Source organism: Pinus tabuliformis, chromosome Q (assembly GCF_031772625.1).
Source record: "Pinus tabuliformis cultivar Carrire ecotype Pingquan chromosome Q, CPIR1, whole genome shotgun sequence".
Classification (NCBI taxonomy): domain Eukaryota; kingdom Viridiplantae; phylum Streptophyta; class Pinopsida; order Pinales; family Pinaceae; genus Pinus; species Pinus tabuliformis.
Window position 1 is genome coordinate 855149572 of NC_142296.1, and position 15956 is coordinate 855165527.

A 15956-nucleotide genomic window follows, 5' to 3' on the forward strand; every position below is an offset into this window, starting at 1 on the left:
ATTAGTATTCGGAAAATTTTGATAGCCCTCTCTTCCTCACCAAAATACAAAATTCTCTCCTCCTAATTGAAGTGTGACCTCTATGGTTTTCTCAGTCTGAATGGAAAATTATCTCCAAGTAAAGTAGCATCTTCACCCAATTTCAGCAATGATATTCTTACAATCTCTCCCAAATACATTCCTGAGATCAGCTTTTCAAAGATATGATCATCGGGATTTATACTTTAAGCATTAACAGCTTTATCAAATTCCATTACTGGGAGAAGAGGAGACTAAAAGTTCCCCCAATTTGTGTTGATAACCATATAGCCAGATTTTGGAAGATGGCCTTGATATTTCGGGATTGCATCTAGACGTTCCACATAACAGGAATTTGTACTAGTGTCCAATATGACAGCAGCCATAACGTCCTCATCTCGATATCGTCATCCAGCCAACTTCCCCACTACATCATTAACCAGGGCAGAGACATGCATGTGCAGACCATGTCTTTTCAAGTCCTCCTTTAAGGCTACCACCACATCCCTGCTAACCATTTCTGAGACAGAAAACCCCTTGCTCCATTTGATTAGTGTGCTAGAGGCAATTTCTATTTGTTACACTGGGAAAGAGAAAGTGAAACCGAGGTCCCTTTGTTGGCCAAGTTATAGACAAAAGTGTTTGCCTTCACTTGTGACAATTTTTGCTAGTTCTGAAGCAATGTAATCAAACAATTCCCTTTCTATTCCAACCATTAGATTTGTAAGAATAATAAATTCTGTAAACTCTATATCAATTACTCATCTTTCCTTTCCATCCAATTGAACACGTAACACCCAGAGATCCAAAACATAAATGGGCCTCTCTCATCCCCCATAGACAATGTATCAACATAGCTTATGACCATCTTCAATAAGTTACTCTTGGCATCCAATTCAAGACCTGTCTGCATCTCGTTCATCATTACATCCACCACCTCGTTGAGTCTGGAGATCAGGGTCGAACACTTCCTTTCCAATTTCCTTCATAATGCCCTATTTTAGCTTCTAGTGTGTTGTCTCGGTGCTTAAACACACTTCTCCTAAATCTCCCTTCTCAATCCTCATATAACACATCAATGGATAGTTGCGACGAGAAGAAGAAAAAGCAGTAATGGCTTTGAGGATGGATGCTTGGGCATACTTTGGATCCTAAAAAATCATCCTGTGGTTTCCACGGTTATATACAGCAGAAAAATATCTTAGAGACAAACAAGGGATTGTCTGGAAAGTTGTGTGTGATAAAACATGAGTTGGATTCAAAACCGGCACAGGAGAGCACCATGGTGGTTGGTTGGCGTAATGGGGAAAATATGGGAAGGAAATAGACAACAGAGTGATCTAATACCAACTTCTTAACACCTGCAATTATATGGTTGGGTGATCTGGCGTTCACTGTTTCAATACACAAACATGCATATGCATGCATGCAGACGGAATCACATGACCGCACCCTCTTGATTTTGGTGATCATTATTTACAGAAAAAGGAGGCAAATTAGAGTGAGTTAAAATCAGAAACAGGAAGATCGTTAAATAATACTTGACACTACAGAATAGTTATGTGCGCAGAGAGACATTTGGCTTTGAGGGTCTTTTTTATATTTTCAACGGTGAAGAGAGCATTGGTTCTAGAAGACCAACCAAGGTCTACAATGCAAAATGTTTTTCATTCCCCCGTTAACTTCATGGCTTCCTCCCACATAGGCTGCACAATTTGTAATACGCTCTTCTGGAGGAATGCAGAATTTTAAGCATAGTTGGATTCTCCAAGCCCAACGTTCATATGAAAATCTTTCTCCATCTTCAGGTCGATCCCCATTCTCGTTGCAATCATAGAGAAACCAGGACAACTATTTTTTTTTTAACCACATGGTGAATCGGTAACTATCAAGTTTAATCCACGAGAGACCCAGGATCAAACCTCATTGCTGCCACTATAACACCAAGAGCATAACCAACCACCTGCAAGTCGGGTATGCTAAGATCCTATGATTTTAGCAAGAGCAGACCCAGCGGTCAGGGGGGTCCGCCCCTCTAGCCGCCACCACAGCAGGTCACTGTACTCCATGAGATTTGAACTTTGGTCTCCCGAGCTTCGCCCGTTTGACTTACCGTTAAACCACACATCACTGCACGAAACCAGGACAACTATTATACTTAAGCCGAAAGTGGATTTTGGGAGGGGGCAATGGGGCTGTCCATAATGGTAAGTACTTTTGTTGCAGGGGTACCGAAATTCACCCAATGATGCCACGTAAGTAAAAGTGGTTTTATCAAAACAAGACTTGGGAAAGTACTTTTGTTGCAGGGGTACCGAAATTCACCAATGATGCCACGTAAGGTAAAAGTGGTTTTATCAAAACAAGACTTCGGAACCCCCAAGTTGTTAAAGATCAGATGAACTTGGGGGTTCGAAATGGAATGAAAACCATTAATTCTGTAGTGTCAATCTCCGCCATTAAAAACTTCTTGGACGTTATCCTTGCATTCCTCATCTTAATGCTTGTTGTATGCCTTTGACTCATCTATTTGAACAAAGGAAGAATACCTTGTGGGTTCCTCCCATGCTTCAATCTTTGGCACTTGTGTTTGACCTTTGATTTGCATGGATTATGAAGTGTCATATTTGGCTTGCATGATTGATGGGTGAACGTTGCCTTTGTGATTAGGCTCGACCCAAAAAAAATTATAACATAGCTTAATTTTAAATAAGTATTTTTATAAAACTATACAATTATATTTTTATCAAAATACAATCATTTTAAAATTATTGTTATTATTATAAAATATATATATAAACCAATATATGTTTGAGCATTTAGCCAAGAAGGAAATTGGCAATTTCTATAAAAAAAAATGTAGCTTTCGTTAGTGTAAGAAATAGCTACAAAAGAGTACATTTATGTTCTTTTAGGATATACCTAACATTGTGGCCATCTTTCTGAACTATATGGTGTGCTATTATATACTTTGTCCCTGCTTCTACCTAAAGTAGCGCTACCAGATGCATTGGTCCTATACATACCCAATAGGGTAATACTTTGAATATATGAGGGTTTTAAAGTCCTCCCACTTTGTCACAGGAGGATCTCCTTCCAACCTCAAAGTCTTTGTGTGGGTTTCCCACAAAGAGAAGGCATGGCCATCTAATTTCAATTGAGTAGATGAAAACTTATGTTCTTCCTCAATATCATGGACACTAAAATACGCTTATAATTGTTGCAACTGGTGATTTAGCTTTAGAGATGTTAGCTCTGCTATGCAGCGTTGACTATCTAAGATCATGGAGGGGTTCCGGTCTGTGTGATGGTGTCTTCAAAGGGGCCCCTCATGGGTCATTTTCCTTTTTCCTTCTACCCCACTTTCTCTCCGCCACCTCCATTCCCCTATTTTTCTCCTAAGCCTGGCATATTAACCCCTTTGGCCTTAGCCCCAAGCGCAAAGCCCAAACCTGCCATAAAACCTCACCCCAATGACCTCGTGCGCTCATAAACCCCTCGATAAATCCCCACCGTTGATCAGTCCCCGCCGATCCAACGGTTCCTGTCACACCCAATAAAGTGACCTGCTCGCTCTTTTCCCACTGTTAGATCATCTCCACTAAGATCCGATGGTCTTTGCTCTCATCACACAAGCAACTTGGTCGAACAATAGCGCACGATGAGAGCGGATTTTCTCTCTCATCCGCTGCTACGTGTTGCTCGTTGAATGGAATCGCGCGACCCCGGGCATTTACCGCTTAACGCTCGAAAGCGATGCGATAAATACCATTACCGCTTGACCAATCTGCCCTGCTCGTTAACGCTCGTGCAGCTCCGTTGCCCGATGACCGTTCGATCTGTCCACTGAAGATCTAATAGCCCCAATTAACGCCGCCCTCACCTCGGTCGATACCCTCTATTGAGCCATCTCCACTGTCTGTTTCCTCGATCCGACGGAAATTTTTCCCGCTCATCCAAATCGGCCACTTGCCCATGCATTCCACGTCCTTGACCATTCTATTTGCCTGAAGGAGGAGATGACTAGCTCCGCCATTATCAGTCACTGTCAGACCCCCAACAACGATATTTAACAGACAACATGGCCAAGGGAGAAAAGGACAAGCACGACCCTATAACTGAGTTTATCAGTCATGGACTTCACTGGTATAAGCACTCCAACCACCTAAAAGGACAGGACAACACCTGAATAGATTGGATTCATCCACTGAAGCAAACAAACACATTCAGAGACTCCATCAGTGATCCAGTTGGATATTGGTGGCCACCTGCCAAGTCCACCTGGACCCCCACCATTGTCTTTCTCAGCATTTTCAGTTTCCTTAATTGTAGCACAACTTACTATTTTTAGCAGTTTTTCGGGTCCTGAACTTCCGGAGCCGTTTTGAGGCCCTAAACAACGTTTTTTGCGGAATCTGGGGGCAACATGGGTCCATGGAATGGATGGACCGATATTGCCCGTTCCAACAATGATAGTACTCGGATAGATCTTTCTAACGAGCTATTGTACGCGTCAAACGGAGATCATATGCCAAAGTTACGACCCCGGGAAGTTGATGTACCAATTTACCCCAAACGGGGCCCACAGTTTGGCGTTTCATCTCCTAGGGTTAGGTTTTGGAATGTTAAGGGTTTTCCATTGTTTCTCAACAATAAATAGGCCTTCGAGCCTCATTGTAACACAGAGTTCAGAGGCATGTAGCCATCACATCTCTTCTCAGAGATAAGCTACCATCGCCCTAGCTGGTTTATTTCCATTTTTGGTTGTAAGCATATTTCAGTATTTTCCATTAATGAAATGAAGTATTATTTCCGCTGCATCTTTGTGTATATGGTTATCTCTGTAATTTGTTGCGTTCCTGTTTAAATCCGGATCAGTGGTATCAGAGCGGTTTGCTTTTGTATCTGCTTTTCTTTGCATGTCCCCAACAAGGTCGGGATATAAGGAATTAGGGTTTGAACTGGTTGAACCTTTGCAAGACCAGCCTCGCAAATCCCGACGGCCTCCCATGGCGGACGAGAAGAAAGATGAGGGGGCAGGAGATCCCATCAAAATCTTGCTCGAAGAAGCCCTCGAGCAACAACGGAATGCGATGATGGACAACTTTGCCCAGATCCTTCAGCGGCTACCCAGAAGCGACGCATCGGCTTCCAGCAGCTACTCTGGAAATGCCACACCCTTTAAGGTACAAGTTAATTTTGAAATCCCCATATTCGAGGGTCAGATAGACGCAGATGCCGTAGATAAATGGTTAAATCTGCTAGAGGGTTATTTTTCTGTTCATGAATTTTCGAGTCGGGAAAATATTATTTTTGCTCTTCTCAAAGCAGCCCCCCACGTCAAGGACTGGTGGGAAACCTACTGCGAGCAGAAGGATGAAAGTACTGGCTCACTATTTTCAGCCGCACCCACCTGGGATTCGTTCCGGGATGCCATCAAGGAGCAGTACTACCCTGTTGGAAGCTATGAGGATGAATACATAAAGTGGACCACGCTGCGGCAGGGAAGGGACCAAGACGTGCCGGAGTTCACCAATCTTTTCCATACCCTTCGCACAAAGTTGGGTATCAAGGATTTGGAGCAACATTTGATACTCAAATACCGTGGCTGCCTGCACAAGTACATCCAGGAAGAAATACAATTCCTAAACATCCCCTCGCTCGGCGCAGCATACCGATATGCCGTCAAGGTCGAGCAGAAGTTTAAACAAAAGAAGCGAGACTTTGGATCTGCGAATCCAAAGCAGGGGAAAGGTGCCCCTAAACCACAGAACAAAGGACAAAGCCAAGGCGGGACAGCCCAAGACAACCAGCCGAAGCTGCAAGCAAAGAACAACGCTGCGAAGCCGAGAAAGGACACTGGAAAATGGTGCGAGTTCCATAAGAGCTCCACTCACAACACAAGTGAGTGTCGGGCCAAGTAGTCACTGGTGGCTGAGCTAAAGGTTTCAGAATCAGATGCATGTTCCGACTCTGAGTCAGAACCTGATAAGGGGTATGAAAAAGGGAAGCAGATCATTGATGCGGATCCCAGCGCCACTGTTGCTACCGCAAAGATCCAGAAAAATGAACCTGAAGATCCAGAGGAGGAGGAGCGTCTCTTCCACTCCCAGATGTGGGTAAAGGGCTCCCCGATACAGTTCATTGTTGATAGCGGGAGTCAAAAGAACCTCATTTCGGCAGAGGTCATTAAGCGGTTGGGCTTACCGACCACAACACATCCACAACCATACACCATTGGGTGGCTTCACCAAGGACGAGATCTTCGCGTGAGCCATCAGTGTCGCCTTCCATACAACATCAAGCCCTTCACGGATGAGGTATTGTGTGACATTGCTCCCCTTGAAGTTTGTGATGTATTACTAGGACAACCATACTTGTGGAAGCGACATGCTATGTATGAATCAAGGCCCCGTGCTATTATTATCACATTGGGAAATAAGTTGTTCAGGATACCAGAGGTAGCACCACCTGCCGCCATCTCTTTGATTACTGCAAAACAATGCAGTAAGATCATTTCCAAAACTAGGAAATTTGTTTTCCTGATGATACGCCCTCAAGGAAAGAAGAAGACAGTGGCCACGGCCTCCAGACGGGGTCCCTCTGCACGACAACTACAGATGGAAAAGATTGTGGAGGAGTACGAGGACATCTTCACCTCCCCGGCAGGGGTTCCTCTGCATTGTCAGGTCAAGCACTCCATCGATCTGACCCCAGGTGCGCCGCTACCCAATGGACCAATTTATCGGTGCTCCGTTCTGGAAAACAATGAAATCAAGAGGCAGATTCAGGAGCTCTTGCAGAAAGGTCACATCCGTTCGAGTTCATCGCCCTGTGGGAGCCCGATCATGTTGGTACAGAAGAAGGATGGGACGTGGAGACTCTGTATTGACTATCGGGCGCTGAACAAGATCACTGTCCGTAATAGGTACCCGATCCCGCGGATTGATGACCTCCTAGACCAACTAAAGGGGGCGAAATATTTCAGCAAGATCGATCTGAAGTCAGGATATCACCAGGTACCAATCGAACCCTCTAATGTGTGGAAGACTGCCTTCAAATCCAAGGAGGGCCTCTTCGAATGGTTGGTCATGCCTTTCGGATTGACGAATGCTCCTGCAACCTTTATGAGGCTAATGGATGACATCTTGTGGCCATTCACCAACTCCTTTGTAGTAGTATACTTGGATGACATTCTGATCTTCAGCCAGAGTTGGGAAGAGCACCTCCACCACATCCGACAGGTTCTCCAAACACTGCGGCAACACAAGCTATGTGCCAATTTGGAGAAATGCACTTTTGGCATGACCCAGGTTTAGTATCTGGGATACATCATTGATGAACAGGGGGTGCATGTCGATCCAGCCAAGATCCAAGTCATTCGGGATTGGCCCTCTCCAACCACTCTAACAGAGCTCCGCAGCTTTCTAGGTCTTGCCAACTTCTACCGCAGGTTTGTGTTGGGGTTTTCTCATATTTCTTGGCCCTTGAGTCAAGTCACCAAGGGAGGGGCTAAAGCAAAGTTCTTTTGGTCTGAATCTCAACAGAAGGCATTCATGGAGTTGAAGGATCGCCTCTGCACGACACCAGTGCTCGCGTTACCAGATTTACAACAACCATTTGAGGTCGAGACAGATGCCTCTGACTATGCTATTGGGGCAGTCCTTACTCAACATGGACATCCAGTGGCATATCACAGTGAAACACTTTCAGACATAGTCCGGAAGTACCCCACTTATGATAAAGAGATGTATTCCATTGTACAGGCCTGCCGACAATGGAAGCATTACATTTTGGGGAAGGAAACGGTCATCCACATAGACCACCGACCCCTGCAGTTCATACAGACCCAAGGGAAGTTGCAGAATGACCGCCATCAGAAGTGGTCTACATCCCTGCAACAGTTCCATTTGAATATCAAGTATAAGAAGGGCAGCACCAATAATGTTGCAGATTGCCTCAGTCGACCACCGATCATGGCGTTAACCACCGTGCTCAACTCTTGTGGGCACGAGACTTCTGATTGGCCACTTCTCTACAAAAGCGACCCAGAATTCGGCCACACATACCAGACACTCTTGGAGGGTCGGCATGTTGTAGATTTTCACCTCCAGGATGCCCTATTTGTTGGAAATAATACTGAGAGGGGGGGTGAATCAATATTATCAAATTCTTTTAATAAATCTTCCTTATTTGTTCTTTGAATTATTTTTGCATGTCAGTACCATAAAATAATGAGCATGAACAAAGAAAACAGATAGTCACACCAAAGAACACAAGATGTAAGGTGGAAACCCAATGTGGGTGAAAACCACCTGCTGCAATATGTCTCTATCTTCTTTCAAATTAGAAACTCCTTTTACAATGGTTTTGTACTGGTGCAGTCCTTTACCAGTACGCAGGCTGCAACCTGCAGAGAGCTACAACTCTCTCTCGTTTTCCAGTCTCTCTTGGAAGGGAGCTACTACCCCCTATTTCTTTTCTTACAAGGACCACTTTTCATGAATTTTCAAACTGGATCCATAAACATCAAATGATCATCAAGTATAAGAAAATCACCCAGTCAACTGTAGTAACCAGATCAACAATAATAGAACTAAACCCAGAACACCTTATCAACAGAAAAATACAGCCAAACAAAATGTCTTAAGACAGATACACAGTTTTTCTTTCTCTGGTCTGCGTGCGTACGCACTTCACCTTCTGCTCCCCTGCGTATACCCGCAGAGACCCTTCTGCCGCACTGCGTGCTGTTACTGCAGGTACGCACCCAGAGACACTATCGCGCCGCGTACTGTTACTACAGGTACGCACCCATAGATACTATCGCGCCGCGTACTTTTACTGTGTGTACGCACCTGAACCTTTGTCGCTCTGAGTACCCACGTAGTTCTCCTTTTTTTGCCCTGCGTACCCTCGCAGCTCTCCTGTTTCTGCTCTGCGTACACACGCAGCTCTCTTGTTAAACACCTGCGTACTTCTGATTAGGGCCGAATTGGAAGTCCACCAGAGTGGCACAGTTGCTCAGATCTGATCATGCGCTCGAGAGATCACCCTTCACAGATTCGCTATCAACTTCTCTTACGTATAGATCAAGCTTTTAAGACCATAACCCAATATTTCAGATCTTAAGATTTTCAATTGCAAAAGATACTTAGCCAAGTGATCTCCTTTGCTTTATATAGGCAAGCTCCTCCTAAAATCATGGATCAATACCACGAGCCAAAACCATAATAACACAAATACCGTCGGCTAAATACCAAGGGTTAAACATAAGAAACCCCACGTGTGCTTTTCTCTGCCTTGAAATGAGTGCACTGGGGGTACGCACCTCCTGAACGGCTGACCTACATGACTGGCCGCGGTCCCCTCATGGTGTACCTGCGGGTATGCACCTTCTGAACTGATCTCCTGCATACTTCTTAATTTTCAACATATTGAGAGCCTTGCCACGGGTGTTGCCATCAAGTACAACATTTGTAACATATAGCCATACCAGAAACATTAATGCCAACAATCTCCCCCTTTGGACTTGATGGCAACCTCAAATCTTCAACGTCATTCTCCCCCTTTGACATCAAGGGCAAAGGGTTATGCTCCCCCTAAGAACATGCTCCCCCTGAATATGAACCAGATCTGCAACGAAGAACCATAATCCACCATGAAAGAGATAGAGACATATTGCAGCTACTTCCATGATCTCCTTCTGTACATCCTCCATAATGCCAACAATGCGTTATATGCTCCCCCTGAATCTGTGCCATCAATCTTCAACCAATCAGCCACCCAGCACATGTACGCATATACCCTAGATGAACCATGCGTACAACCATCAATCAGAAGAGTTTCAACAATAAGATGATGCATCAACAACCCCCAGCTTTTGCCTGAGGTATTCAAAAGTTTCCCTGGGCAATGGTTTGGTGAGAATGTCAGCAACTTGTTCCTTAGAAGGAACATATTCCAACTTGACTTTTTGTTCAAGCACTTGTTCCCAGAGAAAGTGATACTTGATTGGTATGTGCTTGGTTTTTGAATGCATGATAGGATTCTTTGAGATGTTGATTGCACTTGTGTTATCACATAAGATGGAGATAGGTGGTGTACAAGTGATTTGAAAATCCTGCAAAGTCTGCATCATCCAAAGGAGTTGAGTGCAACAAAATGCAGCAGCAACATATTCTGCTTCAGCTGTAGACAAGGCAATCAAACTCTGTTTCTTGCTGAACCAAGATACCAGTCTGGAACCCATAAAGAACGCACCACCACTTGTGCTTTTCCTGTCATCCACGCTTCCGGCCTAATCTGCATCTGTATAAGCATGAAGTGTGAGATCTGTATCTCTGGGATACCATAAACCATAATTTTGAGTCCCTTGAAGATATTTGAAAATTCTCTTCACTGCCTAAAGATGAGTCTCCTTTGGATTTGCCTGAAATCTTCCAACTATTCCGACTGCATGCATGATGTCCGGTCGGGTACCTGTCAAATAAAGTAAACTTCCAATCATGGATCTGTAGGTTGGTTGATGTACTGTTGCAGATTCATCATTTGCACTGAGGCTACATCCTGTGACCATGGGTGTACATACTGGTTTTGCATCTTCCATGCCATATTTCTTCAAAATCTGTTTGAGATACTTGGTTTGAGATAAAAAGATTCCTCCTTCCTTTTGTTGGATTTGCAAACCAAGGAAATATGTCAGTTCTCCCAGCAAGGACATTTCAAATTCTTTTTGCATGACCAAGGCAAAGCTTTGACTCATAGCTTCTTCATTGCTGCCAAAAATAATGTCATCTACATACACAACAAGTATTAGCAATTTGTCATTTTCAACTTTTATATAAAGATTGCTATCTGCTGATCCTTTTGAAAAACCTTGTTGATGAAGATATTTGTCCAAACGGTAGTACCAAGCCCTTGGAGCTTGTTTGAGACCATAGAGAGCCTTTTTCAATCTGCATACAAGATTTGGATCATTCCAAGAATGAACCCATCTGGCTGCTCAATGTATACTTCTTCTTCCAAGTCTCCATTCAGAAAGGCTGATTTTACGTCCATTTGAAATACTTTGAAGTTTTGAAAACTTGAGAGAGCAAGGAACATTCGGATGGCCTCAAGTCTTGCAACAGGAGCAAAGGTTTCTTCAAAGTCTATTCCTTCTTGCTGCGCATACCCTTTACAAACAAGTCTGGCCTTGTTTCTAATTACTTCTCCATTTTCATTCAATTTATTTTTGAAGACCCATTTTGTTCCGATAACATTCTTATCCTTTGGTTTAGGAACCAGCTCCCAAGTGTTGTTCTTTTCGATCTGCTCAAGTTCTTCATTCATGGCTTTCACCCAACATTCATCTTTGCATGCCTCTTTCACATTTTGTGGTTCAATAGAGGAGAGTAATGCCAAATAGCTTGAAGCTTCTACAACTGTTCTTCTTGTTTGTACACCTGCTTCTTTCTGCCCCATAATCTGAGATTCTGGATGATTCTTCTGAACATATCTGGATGGAGTCTTTTCTTCTATTCTTGTCTGCTCCTCTGGTTCTTCTTGAGGTTCTTCTTCTTCATCATTTTGTCGTTGAGGGTAGCCTTCATCTTCTTCGATGTCTTCATGATGTACTTGCCTAGGAATGTATCCCTTCTCATCAACCACTACATCAATGCTGTCAACAATTCTGCCAAGTATTTTATTGTAGCATTTGTATGCTTTGCTATGTGGAGAGTAACCAAGAAGAATGCCTTCATCTGCTCTAGGTTCAAGTTTGCCAAGCTGCTCATCAGTATTCTTGATATAGCATTTGCTCCCAAAGATTTTGAAGTGCTTTACCGAAGGAGTCTTACCACTCCAGAGCTCATGAGGAGTTTGAGTGTTGTTCACCCGAACATTTGTCTTGTTGAGAATAACAACCGCAACATGTGCAGCTTCACCCCAGAAAGTTGCGGGAGTTCCTGACTCATCAAGCATAGCACGAGCCATTTGTTGGACTGTTCTGTTCATTCTTTCCACAACTCCATTTTGCTGAGGAGTTCTAGCTGTAGAGAATTCTCTTCGTATCCCATGTTCTTCACAGAAATCGAAAAATTCATTTGAGGTAAACTCCCCACCTCTGTCGGATCTGAGGCACTTAACTTTGTGACCTGATTCATTTTCAACCAAGGCTTTGAAAGATTTGAATTTTTCGAATGCTTCATCTTTGTGCTTCATAAGTCCTAACCAGACAAATCTGGAGAAATCGTCAATGAACAATATCAAGTATTCTTCTCCTCAAGGTGTTCTTTTCCTGAATGGACCACAAGTATCTGCATGTACTAGCTCAAGAGGCATGCTAGCTGATCCTTCCTTCTCTGGAAAGTTAGTTCTGGTTTGTTTTCCAAACTGACATGATTTTCATATGGTGTTGTCAGGAATTTTGATATCTGGAAGATCGCGAACTGCCTGATATTTGCATGCTTTCCTTATTTGTGAAAAGCTTAGATGCCCCAATCTCCGATGCCATAACCAATGCTCATCATCCTTGCTCAGATAGCATTGTTGTTGTCCTTCTTCAAATATGTACAGATTATTTGGAGTTCTTTTACCTTTGATCACTGTTTTACCTGTATCAAGATCTCGAACAAGACATCCATTTGATCTGAATATCACCTCGGTTCTTTGATCACACATCTGGCTGACACTTAGAAGATTATGCTTCAATCCATCTACATACAAAACATTTCCAGCCTTGACCTTTTCTTTTAACTCAGCAATGCCTTTTCCTTTTATAGTTGCAGGAGTATCATTTCCAAAAGAAACTTTCTTTCCTTTTTCTAGAGCAGAATATGACTCCAGTTTTTCTTTATCACCTGTCATATGCTTCGAACATCCACTGTCAATGTACCATAGATTTTCTTGTCCCTCTGCATAAAATGCTATCCCACATCTTTCTGTTTGTGGTTCCTTTATTCTCCATGTTTTGGTGCTTGAGGCTTGTTCCTTTTTCTGCTGAAACCTGCTCCTGCATTCAGAATCTTCATGACCAAAGTTATTGCAAATAGAACATTCAACTTCATTTTCAAGAACCGAAAAATTGTTATAGGTCCTTTTTGTAATCCCAGTCATACTTCTTTGTTTTTGAGCTTCTCTTGTCATGATCGTTTTATATGCAACACATTGCACTGCTTTGTGGCCAAAGTTATGGCAAGAAAAGCATTGTCCATTGAAGAAACTTCTGCGGTTATCAAATCTACCAGCCAAATGATTGTAATTTCTATTGTCATCCATTATTGAACCAAATTGAGAAGATTTTACATGTGGCTGGTTGTAGCTTCTGTTCACCCTTAAGACGGATTGCCCTTGATAGTCTCTGTTTGCAATTCGTCCCTGCTTTACCTGATGGTCTTCATTGTGCTTTTGCTCATTTCTTCTTGCTGCATCAAGATAACTTTTTGAGGTGGATGCTTGAGAAGTTTCTCCATTGTAGCCCAGACCTGTCTTGTTTAGTGGAGACCGCTGCACATTGATAATCTCATTCAAAGTTTCAGATCCTTTGACAAACTTAAGATTAATAGCTTTTGTTTTCTCAATCTCTTTTCTAAGACCAACAATTTCACCTTCTAATTTTTCAAGATGTTTTTCCTTTTCATCTATTTGAAATTGTAGAGTATCAATGATCATATTCTTTTCTTCTATACATCTCTTGAGTCTAGTAATTTCTTCATAAAGGTTATCCACATCTATAGCATCCATATAATCATCATCTTCAAATGCCATTAACAATTTATATTCATTACCTCGTTCATCTTCATCACTGTTTGATAGACCATCACTATCTTCATGAGTGTAGTAGCTTTTCTTATTTGTACTCTGTTTCTTGTTCCATCTAGCAGGTTCCTTTCCTTTATCCTTATAAGGACATTTTGCAGCATAATGACCTACTCTTCCACAAGCAAAGCATTTAAAAGGTAACTTACCTTTGAACCTTCCAGAACCCCTTTGAAGATTTCTGACAAAATTTGATTCTTCTTCTTCTTCTTCTGGGACGTGAATGCTTCATAATAATCTCCTTTTCCTGAAGCCTTGAAAACAACTTCTCTTCTATCTGAAGGACCTCCCTTTCTCATTTCATAAGCAGTTAGAATTCCGTGAAGCTGAGACATAGTAAGAATTCGTAGCTTTTCCTTTTCTTCTATTGCAAATACTTTAGATTCAAACTTGGGGGACAATGATCTTAGAACTTTTTCAACCACAATAGCCTCTTTTATTTCTTCACCCAAATTTTTCATGCAATTAACAATCTCATCTACCCGAAGAAAATAGTTAGCCACACTTTCATCATTATACATCCTGAGATTCTCATACTGAATCCTGAGAGTTTGAAGTTTAGCACGCTTTACCTGTTCATCTCCTTCGTATCTCAAGACAATCTTGTCCCATATTTCTTTTGCGGATTTATATTGCATAACCTTTACAAATTCTGTTTGAGATAAGCATCCCAGCAAAGTATTGACTGCTTTAGCATTTGTTTCATATTTCTTCTTTTCGGCCGCATCTGTAGGAGTAGTTGAAGGAAAAGCGTAGCCTGTATCTATGATATCCCAAACTTCTGTACCAAGAGATTGAAGATAGGTAGTAACTCTTACCTTCCAATAATTGAAGTTTGTCCCATCAAAAATTGGTGGCCTGATTGATGCTTCCCTCTCGTAGTTGCTCATGATGACTGATCTTCCTTTAAGCGATCAAGCTTCTCCGAAGGACCGGCTCTGATACCAATTGTTGGAAATAATACTGAGAGGGGGGGTGAATCAGTATTATCAAATTCTTTTAATAAATCTTCCTTATTTGTTCTTTGAATTATTTTTGCATGTCAGTACCATAAAATAATGAGCATGAACAAAGAAAACAGATAGTCACACCAAAGAACACAAGATGTAAGGTGGAAACCCAATGTGAGTGAAAACCACCTGCTGCAATATGTCTCTATCTTCTTTCAAATTAGAAACTCCTTTTACAATGGTTTTGTACTGGTGCAGTCCTTTACCAGTACGTAGGCTACAACCTACAGAGAGCTACAACTCTCTCTCGTTTTCTAGTCTCTCCTGGAAGGGAGCTACTACCCCCTATTTCTTTTCTTACAAGGACCACTTTTCATAAATTTTCAAACTGGATCCATAAACATCAAATGATCATCAAGTATAAGAAAATCACCCAGTCAACTGTAGTAACCAGATCAACAATAATAGAACTAAATCCAGAACACCTTATCAACAGAAAAATACAGCCAAACAAAATGTCTTAAGACAAATACACAGTTTTTCTTTCTCTGGTCTGCGTGCGTACGCACTTCACCTTCTGCTCCCCTGCGTATACTCGCAGAGACCCTTCTGCCGCACTGCGTGCTGTTACTACAGGTACACACCCAGAGACACTATCGCGCCGCATACTGTTACTATAGGTACGCACCCAGAGATACTATCGCGCCGCGTACTTTTACTGTGTGTACACACCTGAACCTTTGTCACTCTGCGTACCCACACAGTTCTCCTTTTTCTGCCCTGCGTACCCTCGCAGCTCTCCTGTTTCTGCTCTGCGTACACACGCAGCTCTCTTGTTAAACACCTGCATACTTCTGATTAGGGCCGAATTGGCAGTCCACCAGAGTGGCACAGTTGCTCAGATCTGATCATGCTCTCGAGAGATCACCCTTCACAGATTCGCTATCAACTTCTCTTACGTATAGATCAAGCTTTTAAGACCATAACCCAATATTTCAGATCTTAAGATTTTCAATTGCAAAAGATACTTAGCCAAGTGATGTCCTTTGCTTTATATAGGCAAGCTCCTCCTAAAATCATGGATCAATACCACGAGCCAAAACCATAATAACATAAATACTGTCGGCTAAATACCAAGGGTTAAACATAAGAAACCCCACGTGTGCTTTTCTCTGCCTTGAAATGAGT

General features: G+C 42.5%; 1 pseudogene; it reads right to left on the reverse strand.

Annotated features, from left to right (window-relative positions):
- Nucleotides 1–80: 80 nt before the first annotated feature.
- LOC149222249 (hexokinase-2-like) lies at nt 81–15618 on the reverse strand (annotated as a pseudogene).
- Between the last annotated feature and the right edge of the window lie 338 nt (nt 15619–15956).